Source organism: Oryza brachyantha, chromosome 3, assembly GCF_000231095.2.
Source record: "Oryza brachyantha chromosome 3, ObraRS2, whole genome shotgun sequence".
Classification (NCBI taxonomy): domain Eukaryota; kingdom Viridiplantae; phylum Streptophyta; class Magnoliopsida; order Poales; family Poaceae; genus Oryza; species Oryza brachyantha.
The window spans coordinates 16,925,272-16,945,241 of record NC_023165.2 but is presented as its reverse complement, the minus strand read 5'-3'; positions in this window follow the sequence as shown (position 1 = coordinate 16,945,241).

Below are 19,970 nucleotides of genomic sequence, written 5' to 3'. Positions count from 1 at the left end.
TTGTTTGATTCTGGAGCTACACATTCATTTGTCACCAAAGGTTTTGCATCAGACCATAAACTCCCCATTAGTAGGTTGCACACACCTTTAATTATTACATCACCTGGTTCGGAAATGAGAGCTGAATTTATTAGCCGGGACACAAAAATCATTGCACAAGGGGTAGAATTCACCACCGACCTTATCATCCTTCACACAAAGGGTTTAGATGTCATCCTAGGCATGGATTGGCTACAAAAAAATCATGGGGTTATCGATTGTGGCCTTCGTCTAATTACACTCAAAAATAATACCGGCGAACCGATCTTTCTTGCACTTGATGATCATCCTCCACAACTCCACGCTCTTTCGGGTGCCAAAACCAATGATATAGCTGCTGTACCAGTGGTGTGTGAGTACCCCGATGTTTTCCCAGAGGAACTACCGGGCATGCCACCGGACCGGGAAGTTGAGTTCGTCATCGACTTGCTGCCCGGAACGGCCCCGATATCGAAAAGACCGTATCGGATGCCTCCAAATGAATTAGAAGAGTTGAAAAAGCAACTCACTGAGCTGCAAGCAAAGGGGTTCATTAGGCCAAGCTCCTCACCATGGGGATGTCCGGCTCTCTTTGTAAAGAAGAAGGACCACAGCTTGCGGATGTGTGTTGATTATCGCCCATTGAATGAAGTCACCGTCAAGAACAAGTATCCACTGCCCCGAATTGATGATCTCTTTGACCAATTAACCGGAGCTCATGTGTTCTCCAAAATTGATTTAAGGTTGGGTTATCATCAAATAAAAATCAGATCGGAGGATATCCCAAAAACAGCATTCTCCACCCGTTACGGTCTATATGAGTACACCGTCATGTCCTTCGGTTTAACCAATGCACCGGCATACTTCATGAGCTTGATGAATTTGATTTTCATGGAGTATCTTGATCAGTTTGTGGTCATTTTTATTGATGACATACTAATCTACTCAAAATTCAAAGAAGAACATGAGAAGCACCTCCGCCTTGTATTGGAAAAATTACGTGAGCACCGTCTATATGCCAAGTTTAGCAAATGTGAGTTTTGGTTGAAAGAAGTTGGATTTCTTGGTCATGTATTATCTGAAGGTGGAGTTTCTGTAGATCCAACTAATGTTCAGAAGGTGTTAGATTGGGGACAACCCAAAAATCCGTCCGACATCCGGAGTTTTCTTGGTCTAGCCGGCTACTACCGTTGGTTTATCGAGAATTTCTCCAAAATTGCTAAACCCATGACCCAATTGCTAAAGAAGAATGAGAAGTTTGTGTGGTCAGCTGAGTGTGAAGCAAGTTTTCAATCTTTGAAAGAAAAGTTAACCACAGCACCCGTTCTTGTTTTACCCGATATCCACAAAAGCTTCGATATCTATTGCGATGCATCCCGTCAAGGACTCGGTTGTGTTCTTATGCAAGAGGGCCGAGTTGTGGCTTATGCATCTCGTCAACTGAGACCTCATGAGTTGAATTATCCAACCCATGACCTTGAATTAGCTGCTGTTGTCCATGCTCTAAAAATATGGCGACACTATCTTATCGGCAACCGTTGTGAAATCTACACCGACCACAAAAGCTTGAAATATATCTTCTCCCAATCAGATCTGAACCTAAGACAAAGAAGGTGGTTAGAACTCATCAAAGATTATGACATGGGTCTACATTATCACCCGGGGAAGGCCAATGTTGTTGCCGATGCATTGAGCCGAAAACCGCAATGCAATTGCTTGTCGGTAAAACCCCGATTGGAGACCTTATGTTGGGAAATTCAGAAACTTAGTTTAGAAATAGTACCACCTGGTTTTCTTGCTGCCCTAGAAGTCAAATCAACTCTCTATGAGCAGATCAAAGAAGCCCAAAAGAATGACAAAGGCATGGCTCGAATTCGAGCTAAAATGACTGAGGGCAAAGCCAAATGTTTCACTCAAGATTTGGATGGTGTTCTATGCTTTGGAAAGCGATTGGTTGTGCCAAAGAACCACCAATTGCGCCAACTAATCCTTAGTGAAGCTCATGACACTCCCTTTTCAATCCACCCAGGTAGTACCAAGATGTACCAAGACCTTAAGCAAAAATTATGGTGGACCCGTATGAAGCGGGAAGTTGCACGGTATGTTGCCGAGTGTGACACTTGTCGAAGGGTGAAAGCTGAACACCTAAGATCAGCGGGCACTCTCCAACCTCTCCCCATTCCCATATGGAAGTGGGAAGAAATTGGGATGGACTTTATCACAGGTCTACCCACCTCACAAAATGGCCATGATTGCATATGGGTAATTGTTGATCGACTCACCAAATCAGCTCATTTTCTTCCCGTCCATTCCACATCAAAAGTAAGCAAGTTGGCTGAGCTCTACCTTTCTCGCATTGTTTGTCTTCATGGTGTGCCCACAAAAATTATTTCAGACCGTGGACCTCAATTCACCTCTCATTTTCGGAAGTGTCTGCACAAGGCTATGGGAACCAAACTCTCCTTTAGCACCACGTATCACCCACAAACCGGAGGCCAAACTGAAAGAGTAAATCAAATCTTGGAGGATATGTTAAGGGCTTGTGTCCTTGATTCTGGAGCAAAGTGGGAAAAATTTCTCCCGTACGCCGAATTTTCCTACAACAATAGCTATCAAGCTAGCCTCCAAATGTCTCCTTTTGAAGCCTTGTATGGAAAGAGATGTAGAACACCTCTCAACTGGTCCGAGTCTGGAGAGAGACCGTTCTTTGGTCCGGACTTGGTCAAGGAAGCCGAAGAGCAAGTGCGGTTAATTCGGGAGCGCTTGCAAACCGCCCAATCTAGGCAAAAGAGCTATGCCGACCGTCGTCGACGTGAGCTTGCCTTCAATATTGGTGACCATGTGTACCTCAAAGTCACTCCATTCAAGTCCACACACCGATTTGGGGTGAAAGGAAAATTGGCACCTCGTTATATCGGTCCTTTTCGCATTCTTGCTAAGCGAGGGGCTGTTGCTTACAAGCTGGACCTTCCACCATCACTCTCAGCTTTTCATGATGTTTTCCATGTCTCACAACTGAAGCAATGCCTCCGGATTCCGACCGAAGAAACTAAGGTCGAAAATCTTGACCTGCAACCCGACCTTTCTTATAGCGAGTATCCAATTCGCATCCTCGACCAAATGGAGCGTGTCACTCGCAATCGCTCTATTCCACTCCTCAAAGTTCAGTGGAGTAATCACACCGAAGATGAAGCCACATGGGAACATGAGGGTCACCTCCGTAATAGCTATCCTTCCTTCTTCACCGACACATCGCAATCTCGAGGACGAGATTGTTTTAAGGGGGGAGAGCTGTAAGAGCCCTAGGTTCATAACCAGGTATTTATAAATTCATTTGTTGTCCTTTAGATTGCATATTTACTATATTGCAATTTGATCATATGCAATAACAAAATTAACTCTAATCGGTAAAATTGAAACCACTTCTATTTGAGCAATAACCTGAACAGAAGTATACATATTTAATATTTTATTCAAATATTAGTTTACTTATCATCACTAAATATAAATTTTGTTGAATTTTAACTCTCTATTTAGGTCTCCTAAAAATTCAAACCAAGTTTCAGCCTAACCCAATTCATCTTTTCACCAAATTTAAAATACTTGGGATTTATGTGTGAAACTTTCAAAAATGGAAACTAGGTGACTCAATCTATCTCAACACCAAAACACACATTTTTCACAATCTTATAGCTTAATCAAATTGAATTTACCAAGAGAGAGAAATAAAATAAATCCTGAAAACTGCAAGAGTGAATCTGTACTCAATTTTTCACCCACCTCTCTCACCCTCCTAAACAGCCATGACTTGGGCCCACTTGTCATTGACCTTGGGTGTCTCTTTAGCCCCTACAACACCCTCTTGGGCGTGCTCCCACCTCAGGATTTAAGGGGGAGGGGCAGAGAAAACCCTTTCATCTCCCTCCCATTCTGTTCTTGTTGCTGTTCTGTTCTTCCATGAGCTAAGCTCCCTCCTCATTTTCCTCCTCCCCAAATCTTCACAAAAATGCAAGGATCCAGCCCTGCATGTCACACCACAAGATCCCGAAGGTTGTAAGCTTTCCATCCATCCAAATAGCCTGCACATGCATCGGTTGCTGAGGGAGATCGAGAAGAAAACAGGAGCTTGCTGCTTGGTGCAGAGCAGCAGCAGCAGCAGTTGTTTTCCTCCTCTTGGTGAGCTTTCTTCCCCATCCATAGCTACTCTCTTAGTTTCCCCATCATGCTGAGCATTCCTAGTCTCCTCCATAGGTCACCGGTTCAAGATTTGAAGGCTAGTAGCAGGCTGCAAGCTGTTTTCTCTTCTTCGGTGACAACAGCTCGGTGTCTTTGCTTCCCTGTTTTGGTGAGTTTTCAGCTTCTTCAACTCAAGCTGAAAAGTGTCTTCTTAGCAGTAGAATCAAGTCCTTAATGTATGTTTTCTTGCATGTGATGCTCTTGGCATTCATGCACTAGATCGAGCCATCCACACGTGCTGTTTTGGCTGAAAAATGAGTGAACTTTGAAAATCCATAACTAATTCATATGAACTCCGATTTCAGTGAAACAAATTCTTATTGCTTCATAAAACAGATCTCTTCATTGTTGTAAAATAAAAATGACCAACTTTTTACTGTTTTTCTCTGTAGGAATATAAATAGCTATATGTCTCCCTTGAGTGGTCTAGCTCTTCATAGATTCGTAAGAAATTATCGGTAAAAGCTAAAATTGTGAAACCAATTTTGTTGAGCTTATATTTTGTTACTCTTTGCTGTTGTGAAAATAAGCTTGATAATACTCCCCTTAAATCATGTTTAGGAGTGTATTTAGCATTCCCATGATTTTAACTTCTAAGATCCATAAATAAATAATGACAATACATAAAGCTGTGGAATAATTTTTCTTAGCACCTGTGAATGATGTACTGCCCACTAAAAATAATTATACATGTAAAAACTTGGTTTGAGTTGCAAGTTACTTGTAATGCTCTAAAGTAGACTTAATTATTTTTGGAGCTGTCATTATCTGACCTGAAGGCTTGTCATTTTCATATCTCCTAAACAATAAGTGATAATCTAGTGATTCTTTCACCTAAATTCAAGTTAACATGTGCTCTACTCACTGTATTTATTTCATGATTTATTGATCATTTCGCATGTGCATGTTTATTTGGCTCTTATTCGCATATTGCCTCTTTTCGGTAGATTTGGAGAATCCGGAGAGTACCGAGCCATATCCAGAGGAGGATAGTGACTACCCTCAGCAGGAAGGCAAGCACCTAAGCATATAGAACCTATGCTTTCTCTATAAATATCTTTGGTTGCAAAACTATACCTATATATGCATGTGTTTCCTAGATGTTAAAACGTCTGTTTTGGGTGAATTGGTAGATCCTAATTATGCATTTATTCCCTGTTATATTGTTGACCTTATCCCTTGTCACCACCATATAGGAGTGTTAGGCTTGTTTACTTCATTCATGCTTAGCCATGCTTAATGCTAATAGAAGTATAAGGATTGACAGTACTATCATTTGTGGTGTATAGACAACTTGTACTAGTGGGCATAAAACTTGAGCACTTACACTAAATTATGGTTGATGAAATATGTTGGACTTGGACGGGTGGTAGGGCGATGAAGGAAGGTTGGTTTCCCCTGATGCAAGTAGCCCCGTCTGGGTCGTTAAGGACCGAACATTTTGACATCTATTCAAGCACCCTTCGTACTTACCACATGCCTTATTTGGGACCGGCTTGTTCTTTACTAGCTCTACTGTGATTATTTATACCACGTTGGAGAGACGTGAGGGCAGGTAGCCCTTTGGAGGGCCTCGGGTGCCTATGTTGGCCGGGCGTGCCTCCCGCGTGGTGCGCCCGCCTTGGTCACACCACACAGGCACGTGACTAAGTCGTCGGGAACCCCGGCGTGGTATAGGTGGTTGGGGTGGGATTAGGAAAGACATGTAATGAGCTTGTATCACTCGCGTACCGCACTCGACGGGGTGTGTAGCTTTTGATCCTTGTTCATTTCATGTGGGTACAGTTGTACACCTCTGATCAGAGTATAATCTATTCGAATAGCCGCGTCCTCGGTTATGGACATTGCTTGATGTGTTAGTCAGTTATGTTAGCATCAAGTGTGGATTAATATGGATGAGTTTGTGTTTGATGGTGGTGTTGGCATGCTGTGCCATGATGGTGTGGACTTGGGTAGTCCCTTGTTGTTGGTGAGAGCGCCGTTTGGACTCTTTTGCTTATGCATTTCAGAATTGTATACTTGCTGTCAATAAGTTAAAATGATGTTATATTTACTATTACTTAACCACTTTTACTGTTATTTGCTCAATAAAATTGGCTTTATGCAACCTAGATGGCTTAGATTAAGGTAAACCTTGCATACTCCTCTCTCCTTTTATATATAGTTTTGGGTAAGACTTGCGAGTACAATCTTGTACATAATCCGGTGTCTGCAATTTCAGGTGAGGATTCCGGGTATGAGTTGTGCTTCTTGTGTGGTCACTGCTCTGCCGGGGGTGGCGAGGGCAGTGAGTGATCCCTTCTCTTGCAGCTTGGCTCTTGCCCGGTTGGTTTGCCCTTGTGGGGTTGTGGCACCGCCGGCTTTCGTTTTATGCTTATGAGCTTTATTTGAGTCTTCCGCTGCTACTCCTTCTGTGTATGTTGGGACCTTGGACCCTATGTTATATCTTGTACCTTGCCACTTATTATCCATGATATGGTACTGTTATGACTATTAATTGCTTACGATGAAAATGTGAGGCTAGTCGCATTCCTGGGGACTAGCTAAGCATGAGTAACGGGTTTTGATCGCTTGAGATAATCGGAGATAGCGGTTTGGATCGAGTCACTGGGGTATGCTTTTAGTCGCTACCTTCGAGTGGTTGATGGGCATATGACGGAGTAGACTGGCAAACTATCTTACGGTTATGTCTTGCGCTCACTACTCGGCATTCCGATTATTATAACAGAAGGTTGTCAACCGTGATCATGGACACATTGAGGACGGGTGGCTATTTATGCGTGTGTGGATCTCACTCCTCCAATAGTATGTGATGGTCACGTTGGACATTGGATGTTATAATACTTGGGGTGTCCACAGCGATTGGTATCAGAGCAATGCCGACTGTAGGCTAGAGCTAAGTTGGCAATTTGAAAATGATTTGCAAAATATTCAACTTGAGTCGATTGCAAAAATCTTAGGATGTGTGAATCCTTTTTACTACTCGTCTCATTCTATCTTTCTCACCTCATTCTCAGATTTTCACTCATCTTATCTAATTTGGTTGCAAAAGAAATCTATGACTCCTCTTTTTCAAATATTAGACTGATATTGTAACCAGTAAGTTGAATTAACTTTCAGTTTGCAAATGGAACAAAAATTGTACAATGTTTAGTCTAAAATAGTGCATTACTGTTACTTATGTTATTCTTAGCCTCCCCACAAATTTTGAAAAATTATAAACTTGTTTTAGACAACCAAACTTTCGATCGGTTAAAATCTGGAAATTTTGGAACACTCTGTGGTTAAAAAAAAAATCTAGAAGAAAAATTACTCACTGTTTTACTCTGATAATTTTTCTGGAGTTGGGCAACTGCTCGGGCACTCACACAAAAATTCTCAGAATTTTATTACTTCTGTGGCTCTCTCTAAAAATTTGTAAGTCGCTGCTGTTCGATAACCTGAGAAATTTCAGAACCTTGTTTTGGAAGAAGTAAAATATACCAACTCAAAATTTGACCAAATAAATTGTAAAAGGTACTCCCAGCCAAGATACGCTTGCTAAAGTTTAGGCAAATAGCTATAGTGGCCATGTTTGATTGTTGGTTTAATTGAATTTTCAGTTCCTTGCGATTATTATGCTTTTGGCCCGCTATTTTGATTGCATTTGGAAAACTATGATGGTTTATTGCTCCTTTCTCGGGCTTTAGTATAGGATATGTTCGTTTAGTAGTTCATGGTTCTTCTTTGGTGCGTCATGTCATGCTAACATAACATGTCATACTGGTGTATAATTGGATTGTGTATTTGTATTGGGCATTCATATTAAGTTTGTAATTTTAGACTTAGATTGCCTTGTGCGATCTGTGGTAACTTTTAGACCATTGTTATCCCTTAGTTTTTCCATCACTAACCATCATTTTTATCCTTGATCCATAGGATGTCTCGCCGCCGCACTCGCTCCCATGATCAGGATAGTCCGGAGGGTTCTCGTCGCAACCAAGAGGGGTCTCCTCCTCCTCCCACCATGGCTGAAGTTCTCATGGCTGTGGAGCGCAACCGTGAGGCTCAGAATACTGTCCTTCAGCAAATCGCTGCAAGTGCAGCTGCTGCTGCCGCCCAAATTGCCCGAAGTGCGGGCGGTGGTGGACACCAAGTCGCCGGGGGACTCGCTGAATTTCAGCGTACTCAACCTCCGGTGTTCACTCGCTCCGATGATCCACTTGATGCTGATGATTGGCTTCGCACCATCGAGCGGAAGCTCACTCTCATTCGCTGCCCCGACGCTGAGAAGACCAACCTAGCAGCCGAGCAACTCCAAGGCGCAGCTAGTGATTGGTGGGAGAACTTTCTCGCCATGCAACCTGCTGGCCATGCCATCACTTGGCCGGAATTTCGCAATGCTTTTCGGGCTGCCCATGTGCCGAAAGGTATTATGGACCTCAAGCAACGTGAGTTCCTATCTCTCACCCAAGGCAACAAATCTGTCATGGAGTACCTCCGCGAGTTCAACCACTTGGCTCGCTACGCTCCGGACGATGTCAATACCGATGCCCGCAAGCAAAATCGGTTTATGAATGGGTTATCAGCAGAGATGCAACTTGAGCTTGCTGCCCACTCTTTTCTGGACTTCCAGGACCTTGTCAACAGGTCTGTGGTCGTGGAAAGCAAGATGAACAACCTTGAGAATGAGCGCAAGCGCAAGCGGGCTGCGCAGATTTCAGCCGCAGGTGGTTCGCAAAAACCACGTGGTTGGCAGCAACCCCCTCCGCGCTATCAAGCTCCACCACCTCCTCGTCGGCAGGGATTTGTGCCACGCCCACCTCAGCAGCGTGTCACACTTCCTGTTGGCGGAAATCAGCAAGCCGTTCGCCCGCCTGTTCGCTCCAACAACTGCTTCAATTGTGGGCAAGCGGGCCACTACATCAACCAATGCCCGTACCCTCGTCGTGCACAAGAGCAGGGGCCAAGAGCAGCAGCACCACATCCCAATCCGTCTCCGAGGGCAGCACCTCAGGGTCAGCAAAATCAGAAGAGGGGCCGTGTGAATCACGTCACTGCCGAGGAGGCGAACAATGCACCGGATGTTCTTGTCGGTACGCTACTTGTCCATTCATATCCAGCTAGTGTGTTGTTTGATTCTGGAGCTACACATTCATTTGTCACCAAAGGTTTTGCATCAGACCATAAACTCCCCATTAGTAGGTTGCACACACCTTTAATTATTACATCACCTGGTTCGGAAATGAGAGCTGAATTTATTAGCCGGGACACAAAAATCATTGCACAAGGGGTAGAATTCACCACCGACCTTATCATCCTTCACACAAAGGGTTTAGATGTCATCCTAGGCATGGATTGGCTACAAAAAAATCATGGGGTTATCGATTGTGGCCTTCGTCTAATTACACTCAAAAATAATACCGGCGAACCGATCTTTCTTGCACTTGATGATCATCCTCCACAACTCCACGCTCTTTCGGGTGCCAAAACCAATGATATAGCTGCTGTACCAGTGGTGTGTGAGTACCCCGATGTTTTCCCAGAGGAACTACCGGGCATGCCACCGGACCGGGAAGTTGAGTTCGTCATCGACTTGCTGCCCGGAACGGCCCTGATATCGAAAAGACCGTATCGGATGCCTCCAAATGAATTAGAAGAGTTGAAAAAGCAACTCACTGAGCTGCAAGCAAAGGGGTTCATTAGGCCAAGCTCCTCACCATGGGGATGTCCGGCTCTCTTTGTAAAGAAGAAGGACCACAGCTTGCGGATGTGTGTTGATTATCGCCCATTGAATGAAGTCACCGTCAAGAACAAGTATCCACTGCCCCGAATTGATGATCTCTTTGACCAATTAACCGGAGCTCATGTGTTCTCCAAAATTGATTTAAGGTTGGGTTATCATCAAATAAAAATCAGATCGGAGGATATCCCAAAAACAGCATTCTCCACCCGTTACGGTCTATATGAGTACACCGTCATGTCCTTCGGTTTAACCAATGCACCGGCATACTTCATGAGCTTGATGAATTTGATTTTCATGGAGTATCTTGATCAGTTTGTGGTCATTTTTATTGATGACATACTAATCTACTCAAAATTCAAAGAAGAACATGAGAAGCACCTCCGCCTTGTATTGGAAAAATTACGTGAGCACCGTCTATATGCCAAGTTTAGCAAATGTGAGTTTTGGTTGAAAGAAGTTGGATTTCTTGGTCATGTATTATCTGAAGGTGGAGTTTCTGTAGATCCAACTAATGTTCAGAAGGTGTTAGATTGGGGACAACCCAAAAATCCGTCCGACATCCGGAGTTTTCTTGGTCTAGCCGGCTACTACCGTTGGTTTATCGAGAATTTCTCCAAAATTGCTAAACCCATGACCCAATTGCTAAAGAAGAATGAGAAGTTTGTGTGGTCAGCTGAGTGTGAAGCAAGTTTTCAATCTTTGAAAGAAAAGTTAACCACAGCACCCGTTCTTGTTTTACCCGATATCCACAAAAGCTTCGATATCTATTGCGATGCATCCCGTCAAGGACTCGGTTGTGTTCTTATGCAAGAGGGCCGAGTTGTGGCTTATGCATCTCGTCAACTGAGACCTCATGAGTTGAATTATCCAACCCATGACCTTGAATTAGCTGCTGTTGTCCATGCTCTAAAAATATGGCGACACTATCTTATCGGCAACCGTTGTGAAATCTACACCGACCACAAAAGCTTGAAATATATCTTCTCCCAATCAGATCTGAACCTAAGACAAAGAAGGTGGTTAGAACTCATCAAAGATTATGACATGGGTCTACATTATCACCCGGGGAAGGCCAATGTTGTTGCCGATGCATTGAGCCGAAAACCGCAATGCAATTGCTTGTCGGTAAAACCCCGATTGGAGACCTTATGTTGGGAAATTCAGAAACTTAGTTTAGAAATAGTACCACCTGGTTTTCTTGCTGCCCTAGAAGTCAAATCAACTCTCTATGAGCAGATCAAAGAAGCCCAAAAGAATGACAAAGGCATGGCTCGAATTCGAGCTAAAATGACTGAGGGCAAAGCCAAATGTTTCACTCAAGATTTGGATGGTGTTCTATGCTTTGGAAAGCGATTGGTTGTGCCAAAGAACCACCAATTGCGCCAACTAATCCTTAGTGAAGCTCATGACACTCCCTTTTCAATCCACCCAGGTAGTACCAAGATGTACCAAGACCTTAAGCAAAAATTATGGTGGACCCGTATGAAGCGGGAAGTTGCACGGTATGTTGCCGAGTGTGACACTTGTCGAAGGGTGAAAGCTGAACACCTAAGATCAGCGGGCACTCTCCAACCTCTCCCCATTCCCATATGGAAGTGGGAAGAAATTGGGATGGACTTTATCACAGGTCTACCCACCTCACAAAATGGCCATGATTGCATATGGGTAATTGTTGATCGACTCACCAAATCAGCTCATTTTCTTCCCGTCCATTCCACATCAAAAGTAAGCAAGTTGGCTGAGCTCTACCTTTCTCGCATTGTTTGTCTTCATGGTGTGCCCACAAAAATTATTTCAGACCGTGGACCTCAATTCACCTCTCATTTTTGGAAGTGTCTGCACAAGGCTATGGGAACCAAACTCTCCTTTAGCACCACGTATCACCCACAAACCGGAGGCCAAACTGAAAGAGTAAATCAAATCTTGGAGGATATGTTAAGGGCTTGTGTCCTTGATTCTGGAGCAAAGTGGGAAAAATTTCTCCCGTACGCCGAATTTTCCTACAACAATAGCTATCAAGCTAGCCTCCAAATGTCTCCTTTTGAAGCCTTGTATGGAAAGAGATGTAGAACACCTCTCAACTGGTCCGAGTCTGGAGAGAGACCGTTCTTTGGTCCGGACTTGGTCAAGGAAGCCGAAGAGCAAGTGCGGTTAATTCGGGAGCGCTTGCAAACCGCCCAATCTAGGCAAAAGAGCTATGCCGACCGTCGTCGACGTGAGCTTGCCTTCAATATTGGTGACCATGTGTACCTCAAAGTCACTCCATTCAAGTCCACACACCGATTTGGGGTGAAAGGAAAATTGGCACCTCGTTATATCGGTCCTTTTCGCATTCTTGCTAAGCGAGGGGCTGTTGCTTACAAGCTGGACCTTCCACCATCACTCTCAGCTTTTCATGATGTTTTCCATGTCTCACAACTGAAGCAATGCCTCCGGATTCCGACCGAAGAAACTAAGGTCGAAAATCTTGACCTGCAACCCGACCTTTCTTATAGCGAGTATCCAATTCGCATCCTCGACCAAATGGAGCGTGTCACTCGCAATCGCTCTATTCCACTCCTCAAAGTTCAGTGGAGTAATCACACCGAAGATGAAGCCACATGGGAACATGAGGGTCACCTCCGTAATAGCTATCCTTCCTTCTTCACCGACACATCGCAATCTCGAGGACGAGATTGTTTTAAGGGGGGAGAGCTGTAAGAGCCCTAGGTTCATAACCAGGTATTTATAAATTCATTTGTTGTCCTTTAGATTGCATATTTACTATATTGCAATTTGATCATATGCAATAACAAAATTAACTCTAATCGGTAAAATTGAAACCACTTCTATTTGAGCAATAACCTGAACAGAAGTATACATATTTAATATTTTATTCAAATATTAGTTTACTTATCATCACTAAATATAAATTTTGTTGAATTTTAACTCTCTATTTAGGTCTCCTAAAAATTCAAACCAAGTTTCAGCCTAACCCAATTCATCTTTTCACCAAATTTAAAATACTTGGGATTTATGTGTGAAACTTTCAAAAATGGAAACTAGGTGACTCAATCTATCTCAACACCAAAACACACATTTTTCACAATCTTATAGCTTAATCAAATTGAATTTACCAAGAGAGAGAAATAAAATAAATCCTGAAAACTGCAAGAGTGAATCTGTACTCAATTTTTCACCCACCTCTCTCACCCTCCTAAACAGCCATGACTTGGGCCCACTTGTCATTGACCTTGGGTGTCTCTTTAGCCCCTACAACACCCTCTTGGGCGTGCTCCCACCTCAGGATTTAAGGGGGAGGGGCAGAGAAAACCCTTTCATCACCCTCCCATTCTGTTCTTGTTGCTGTTCTGTTCTTCCATGAGCTAAGCTCCCTCCTCATTTTCCTCCTCCCCAAATCTTCACAAAAATGCAAGGATCCAGCCCTGCATGTCACACCACAAGATCCCGAAGGTTGTAAGCTTTCCATCCATCCAAATAGCCTGCACATGCATCGGTTGCTGAGGGAGATCGAGAAGAAAACAGGAGCTTGCTGCTTGGTGCAGAGCAGCAGCAGCAGCAGTTGTTTTCCTCCTCTTGGTGAGCTTTCTTCCCCATCCATAGCTACTCTCTTAGTTTCCCCATCATGCTGAGCATTCCTAGTCTCCTCCATAGGTCACCGGTTCAAGATTTGAAGGCTAGTAGCAGGCTGCAAGCTGTTTTCTCTTCTTCGGTGACAACAGCTCGGTGTCTTTGCTTCCCTGTTTTGGTGAGTTTTCAGCTTCTTCAACTCAAGCTGAAAAGTGTCTTCTTAGCAGTAGAATCAAGTCCTTAATGTATGTTTTCTTGCATGTGATGCTCTTGGCATTCATGCACTAGATCGAGCCATCCACACGTGCTGTTTTGGCTGAAAAATGAGTGAACTTTGAAAATCCATAACTAATTCATATGAACTCCGATTTCAGTGAAACAAATTCTTATTGCTTCATAAAACAGATCTCTTCATTGTTGTAAAATAAAAATGACCAACTTTTTACTGTTTTTCTCTGTAGGAATATAAATAGCTATATGTCTCCCTTGAGTGGTCTAGCTCTTCATAGATTCGTAAGAAATTATCGGTAAAAGCTAAAATTGTGAAACCAATTTTGTTGAGCTTATATTTTGTTACTCTTTGCTGTTGTGAAAATAAGCTTGATAATACTCCCCTTAAATCATGTTTAGGAGTGTATTTAGCATTCCCATGATTTTAACTTCTAAGATCCATAAATAAATAATGACAATACATAAAGCTGTGGAATAATTTTTCTTAGCACCTGTGAATGATGTACTGCCCACTAAAAATAATTATACATGTAAAAACTTGGTTTGAGTTGCAAGTTACTTGTAATGCTCTAAAGTAGACTTAATTATTTTTGGAGCTGTCATTATCTGACCTGAAGGCTTGTCATTTTCATATCTCCTAAACAATAAGTGATAATCTAGTGATTCTTTCACCTAAATTCAAGTTAACATGTGCTCTACTCACTGTATTTATTTCATGATTTATTGATCATTTCGCATGTGCATGTTTATTTGGCTCTTATTCGCATATTGCCTCTTTTCGGTAGATTTGGAGAATCCGGAGAGTACCGAGCCATATCCAGAGGAGGATAGTGACTACCCTCAGCAGGAAGGCAAGCACCTAAGCATATAGAACCTATGCTTTCTCTATAAATATCTTTGGTTGCAAAACTATACCTATATATGCATGTGTTTCCTAGATGTTAAAACGTCTGTTTTGGGTGAATTGGTAGATCCTAATTATGCATTTATTCCCTGTTATATTGTTGACCTTATCCCTTGTCACCACCATATAGGAGTGTTAGGCTTGTTTACTTCATTCATGCTTAGCCATGCTTAATGCTAATAGAAGTATAAGGATTGACAGTACTATCATTTGTGGTGTATAGACAACTTGTACTAGTGGGCATAAAACTTGAGCACTTACACTAAATTATGGTTGATGAAATATGTTGGACTTGGACGGGTGGTAGGGCGATGAAGGAAGGTTGGTTTCCCCTGATGCAAGTAGCCCCGTCTGGGTCGTTAAGGACCGAACATTTTGACATCTATTCAAGCACCCTTCGTACTTACCACATGCCTTATTTGGGACCGGCTTGTTCTTTACTAGCTCTACTGTGATTATTTATACCACGTTGGAGAGACGTGAGGGCAGGTAGCCCTTTGGAGGGCCTCGGGTGCCTATGTTGGCCGGGCGTGCCTCCCGCGTGGTGCGCCCGCCTTGGTCACACCACACAGGCACGTGACTAAGTCGTCGGGAACCCCGGCGTGGTATAGGTGGTTGGGGTGGGATTAGGAAAGGCATGTAATGAGCTTGTATCACTCGCGTACCGCACTCGACGGGGTGCGTAGCTTTTGATCCTTGTTCATTTCATGTGGGTACAGTTGTACACCTCTGATCAGAGTATAATCTATTCGAATAGCCGCGTCCTCGGTTATGGACATTGCTTGATGTGTTAGTCAATTATGTTAGCATCAAGTGTGGATTAATATGGATGAGTTTGTGTTTGATGGTGGTGTTGGCATGCTGTGCCATGATGGTGTGGACTTGGGTAGTCCCTTGTTGTTGGTGAGAGCGCCGTTTGGACTCTTTTGCTTATGCATTTCAGAATTGTATACTTGCTGTCAATAAGTTAAAATGATGTTATATTTACTATTACTTAACCACTTTTACTGTTATTTGCTCAATAAAATTGGCTTTATGCAACCTAGATGGCTTAGGTTAAGGTAAACCTTGCATACTCCTCTCTCCTTTTATATATAGTTTTGGGTAAGACTTGCGAGTACAATCTTGTACTTAATCCGGTGTCTGCAATTTCAGGTGAGGATTCCGGGTATGAGTTGTGCTTCTTGTGTGGTCACTGCTCTGCCGGGGGTGGCGAGGGCAGTGAGTGATCCCTTCTCTTGCAGCTTGGCTCTTGCCCGGTTGGTTTGCCCTTGTGGGGTTGTGGCACCGGCGGCTTTCGTTTTATGCTTATGAGCTTTATTTGAGTCTTCCGCTGCTACTCCTTCTGTGTATGTTGGGACCTTGGACCCTATGTTATATCTTGTACCTTGCCACTTATTATCCATGATATGGTACTGTTATGACTATTAATTGCTTACGATGAAAATGTGAGGCTAGTCGCATTCCTGGGGACTAGCTAAGCATGAGTAACGGGTTTTGATCGCTTGAGATAATCAGAGATAGCGGTTTGGATCGAGTCACTGGGGTATGCTTTTAGTCGCTACCTTCGAGTGGTTGATGGGCATATGACGGAGTAGACTGGCAAACTATCTTACGGTTATGTCTTGCGCTCACTACTCGGCATTCCGATTATTATAACAGAAGGTTGTCAACCGTGATCATGGACACATTGAGGACGAGTGGCTATTTATGCGTGTGTGGATCTCACTCCTCCAATAGTATGTGATGGTCACGTTGGATATTGGATGTTATAATACTTGGGGTGTCCACAGCAACCGTGACACCGACCAGTCCAGCACCGGAGGACCGCCCCCACCGCCTCCACCAGAGAACCCGTCACTCGCTCAGATTCTTGCTAGCCAGACCCAAATGCTCGCTTTGGATGATGCAGCAGATGCAACAACAGCAACAACAACACCAGCAAGTGCTACAGCAGCTCTTAAACCAGAACCAGAACAACCAACAACAGCATGGACCACCCCCAGTGCAGTCCAAGTTGCCAGAGTTTCTCCGTGTTCGTCCCCCGACCTTCTCAAGCACTACCCCCCATGGAGGCAAGTGATGGGCTCCATGCCATCGAAAAGAACCTCAACTTACTGCAGTGCACCGACCAAGAGAAAGTCTCCTTCGCCGCACATCAACTGATGGGTCCCGCCTCTGCTTGGTGGGATAATTTCCTGGTTACCCGCACCACTACCACAGAAGTGATTTGGGCAGAGTTTTGTCTTAACTTCCGCAAGGCCCACATCCCTGATGGGATAGTCACACAGAAGAAGCATGAGTTCCGCGCTTTGCAGCAAGGTACCAAGACAGTGACAGAGTATCTTCTTGAGTTTAATTGCCTAGCGCGATATGCCCCAGAGGATGTTCGCACTGACGCCGAAAGACAAGAAAAATTCCTCAGAGGTTTGGATGATGAGTTGAAGAAGCAGTTGCTTTCGGGCGACTATGCTGACTTTGAGAGGCTGGTCGACAAGGCCATCCGTCAATTGGACCAGCACCTTCAGATGGATAAGAAGAGGAAGGCCTCACAGTTTAGGTCCAACCAGCCGTACCTGCAGAAGCCCCGGTTCCACACCGGCCCCCATCCTCAGAATCAGCAGCACGGGCAATCGACCTTTATTGTCCGCCAACACCGTCCCTACAACCCCAACAACTTCTACAGTGGTGGCTCGTCCCAGCGTGCTCCACCCCAGCGTGCTCTCCCTGCACCAGCTCCCCGACAACAGAACGCTCCTCCACCAACAGCTCAACCTCCTCCAGTCAGGAAGGATGCAGGAGCAAAGCCTAGAGTGTGCTACAACTGTGGCGACCCAGGTCACTTTGCTGACAAGTGCCCGAAGTCGAAGCGCAGCAGGCAGAGATTCGTGCAAGCTCGCGTGAACCATGTCACCGCAGAAGAAGCACAGGCTGCGCCAGAAGTAATACTGGGTACGTTTCCTGTCAACTCCGTACCTGCTACAGTACTTTTTGATTCTGGTGCTACACACTCTTTTATTTCAAGAAAGTTCGTGGGATTGCTTGGGTTAAGAAGGGAAAAGTTAAGAAACCCGATGCGGGTTAGTACTCCAGGGCATAGCATGTTTTTGGACCTTTATAGCCCTAATGTGCCCATAGAAATCCAAGGGACATCCTTTCTAGCCAATCTCATTCTTCTCGAATCTAAAGACCTAGATGTCATTTTGGGAATGGACTGGCTTACCAAGCATCAAGGAGTGATTGATTGTGCCAAGCGTACAGTCACCTTGACCAGTGAAGGTGGTGAAGTGGTGACTTATCAGTCGCCGGAATCAGTAACAGCTAGAACTTGTTTGAATCAGATGGAAGCTGAAGAGCAGCCCTCAGAAACAGTCAAAGATCCAAAGAAGTTGGAAGACATACCAGTGATTTGTGAGTATCCGGAGGTGTTTCCAGATGATCTCACAACGATGCCGCCAGAAAGGGAAATCAAGTTCCGTATCGACTTGGTACCAGGAACTCCATCGATCTATAAGAGACCCTACAGGATGGCAGCTAATGAGATGGCAGAAGTGAAGAAGCAAGCGGATGAACAGCTTCAGAAAGGTTACATCCGACCGAGTACCTCGCCTTGGGGTGCCCCGGTTATTTTTATTGAGAAGAAGGACAAAACTAAGAGGATGTGTGTGGACTATCGTGCTTTGAACGATGTTACCATCAAGAATAAGTATCCCCTGCCAAGGATTGATGATCTGTTTGATCAGTTGAAGGGAGCCAAAGTTTTCTCCAAGATCGATTTGAGATCAGGGTATCACCAGTTGAGAATTCGGGAAGAAGATATTCCCAAGACGGCATTCACTACTCGCTACGGCTTGTATGAATGTACGGTAATGTCGTTTGGACTTACTAATGCCCTGGCATTCTTCATGAATCTCATGAATAAGGTGTTCATGGAATACCTGGAAAAGTTTGTGGTTGTCTTCATTGATTACATTCCTATCTACTACGAGTCAAAAGAAGAGCACGAGCAACATTTGCGGATTGTGCTAGAGAAACTAAGAGAACACCAGTTGTATGCCAAGTTCAGCAAGTGTGATTTCTGGCTGCGTGAAGTGAAGTTCCTTGGTCATGTGATCAATGCGCAAGGTGTAGCAGTGGACCCCAGTAATGTGGAGTCAGTAATCAAGTGGACCCCGCCCAAGACGGTTTCCCAGGTCAAAAGTTTCTTAGGACTTGCGGGCTATTACCGCCGGTTCATTGAGAATTTCTCGAATATAGCCAAGCCAATGACACAGTTGTTGAAAAAGGAAGAGAAATTCAAATGGTCAAATGAGTGCGATAAGAGTTTTGAAGAGCTCAAGCAATGGTTGGTTTTAGCACCCGTGTTGATTTTGCCAGATCAAATGAAAGACTTCCAGGTTTACTGTGATGCATCCAGATCAGGGCTTGGATGTGTGCTAATGCAAGAAGGGAAGGTGGTTGCTTATGCCTCTCGTCAGTTGAGACCACATGAGGGTAACTACCCAACTCACGATTTGGAACTAGCAGCTGTAGTGCATGCCTTAAAAATCTGGTGACACTACTTAATTGGTAACAAGTGTGAAGTGTATACGGATCATAAGAGTTTAAAGTATAACTTTACACAACCGGATTTGAACCTCCGCCAGCGAAGATGGTTGGAATTGATCAAGGATTATGATTTAAGTATCCATTACCATCCAGGCAAAGCAAATGTAGTTGCAGATGCTTTGAGCCGGAAGAATTACTACAATGCTGCGGTATCAACGGAAGTTTGTGAGCAGTTACAACAGGAGTTTGAACGACTAAATTTGGGGTTAGTCGAAGAAGGTTTCGTGGCAGCTCTGGAAGCGCAGCCCACTTTGGTGGATCAAGTTCGCCAATCCCAAGCGAATGATCCGGAGATAGCCGAGCGAAAGAAGAATATGTGAGTTGGTAAAGCTCGAGATTTTTCAGAAGATGAACATGGGACAATCTGGATGGGAAACATGTTGTGTGTACCAGATAACAAGGAGTTAAAGGAGTTGATACTCCAAGAAGCTCATCAAACCCAGTACTCTATTCACCCCGGGAGTACCAAGAGTTCTCGTACAACAACAATTATCAAGCCAGTCTGCAGATGGCACCTTTTGAAGCATTGTATGGGTGAAAGTGTCGTACAGCCCTCTTCTGGGATCAAACAGGAGAACGTCAAGTTTTTGGGACTGAAGTTTTAAGTCAGGCGGAAGAAAAAGTCAGAATAATCCATGAAGGGTTGAAAACGGCCCAAACCAGACAGGAAAGTTATGC